The sequence below is a fragment of the Bison bison genome, unplaced genomic scaffold (genome assembly GCF_000754665.1).
Source record: "Bison bison bison isolate TAMUID 2011002044 unplaced genomic scaffold, Bison_UMD1.0 scf7180017864040, whole genome shotgun sequence".
Taxonomy (NCBI): Eukaryota; Metazoa; Chordata; class Mammalia; order Artiodactyla; family Bovidae; genus Bison; species Bison bison.
The window spans coordinates 4377675-4379832 of NW_011494612.1; positions in this window are offsets into that span (position 1 = coordinate 4377675).

The window sequence follows — 2158 nt, forward strand, 5'->3', positions numbered from 1 at the left end:
ACAGGTCCAACTCTCACATCCATACATGACCACAGGAAAAACCATAGCCTTGACTAGACGAACCTTTTTTGGCAAAGTAATGTCTCTGCTTTTGAATATGCTATCTAGGTTGGACATGACTTTCCTTCCAAGGAGTGTCTTTTAATTTCATGGCTGCAATCACCATCTGCAGTGATTTTGGAGCCCCCAAAAATAAATATTTTGTATCAGACATTGTTTAAAGCTTTAAACATGTAATCATTATGATTACATGATGATTAACTCACATAATCATCAAGGAACCTATGTATTAGGCACTATCTTAATCCCCTTTTTATGAATGAGAAAACTGAGGCCCAGAGAAGTAAAGTAACTTGAATTCACAGCTAGTAAAGAGTGGAGACAGGATTCGAGACCAGGCAGCCTGACCTGCATTCTTAACCACCTTGCTCTCTTGGGTGATTATTGCAGCTCTTGCACTTGACACTCTGGCATCTATTACAGAGGCTTTTCTGTCTGTGCACTTGATTTCTTTGGGGTCTCCTTGAGGCAAGTCTTCTCTAGGAAACACAGTGATTTACCCTGACATCCAGCAGAGATAGGGGGAAGCTTAGTACTTGTGACTTACGATCCATATCTTAGAGTGTTGAGTAGGAAGTTTTGTGTTTCTTGAAATCCTTCTTATCTTTAAATCTCATGCTTGTTGATAGAGGTATACAAGAAGTCAAATGTATGAAAGAGAGTTAAAACTGTTTAATGTAAATATAGCCCAAGGAGGACTTCTCTACATGATAGAAAAGTACATATAATAGGTCTCCTCGAATGCACGGTGAGAAGGTGGCTTGATGATGTTGATGGTGGGTGATGAAGGCGACGGTGATGATGGTGGTGGTGGTGATGAAGGCAATGGTGATGATGTAAATGGTGGGTGATGAAGGTAACCGTGATGATGGTAGTGGTGATGAAGGTGATGGTGATGATGGTGGTGGTGGTGATGAAGGCAATGGTGATGATGTTAATGGTGGGTGATGAAGGTAACCGTGATGATGGTAGTGGTGATGAAGGTGATGGTGATGATGGTGGTGGTGGTGATGAAGGCAATGGTGATGATGTTAATGGTGGGTGATGAAGGTAACCGTGATGATGGTAGTGGTGATGAAGGTGATGGTGATGATGGTGGTGGTGGTGATGAAGGCAATGGTGATGATGTTAATGGTGGGTGATGAAGGTAACCGTGATGATGGTAGTGGTGATGAAGGTGATGGTGATGATGGTGGTGGTGGTGATGAAGGCGATGGTGATAATGATTATGATGATGATGATAGCTTACACTTGCAGAGCACTCGCTCTAGGCTAGGTAGTATTCTCAGTGGAGAACAGATATTAATTTATTTACATTGAGAAGGCGCTGTCAGCCTAGCTTTTAAGGTAACAAATGAGACACTTGAGTCCTGTAGGAATTTTCAGAAAGTGACAATTAGGACAGGTTCCCAGGAATGGTCAGTGAGGAGGGTTGAGATGGGAGGGTGGAATCTATCCCTTCCTTGCTACTGTACTTGGGCAACTTAACCTCTCTCATGCTGTCTCTTCATGAGTACCATGTATAAACAATTGTTCCTAGGACAAATGACAAATTGTTCCTATGTTTAAACAAAGGTAGCAACCATTTAAATGAGATAAATACATTAGCGTAAGCACATGCATCAGGCTTCCCTGGTGGCTCAGATGGTAAAGAATCCGCCTGCAATGCGGGAGACCTGGGTTTGATCCCTGGGTTCCATCCCTGGGTTGGGAAGATCCCCTGGAAGAGGGCATGGCAACCCACTTCAGTGTTCTTGCCTGGAGAATCCCCATGGACAAAGGAGCCAGGTGGGCTACAGTCCATGGAGGACTGAGCAACTAAGCACAGCACAAATACAAACACGTAGTAGGTGACACAGCTGCACAAACGTGAGTGGCTAGAGACAGCAACAATGGTTTGTTGTCATGTCGATGGCCATGGCCACCTCTGATGATTTTTAACCACGGGCAGAGGTTCATTTTCTTTCTGTCAGTAACTAGGATAATGCTGAATGCTTCGCGTCTGTTGTTTAGGGCAATTCTTAGCTCATCAGTTATCATCATGGGCCGAGGAGGAACTGTACTGGGCTCCTCCTGGAGTCCCACGGTCCCTGCTCTC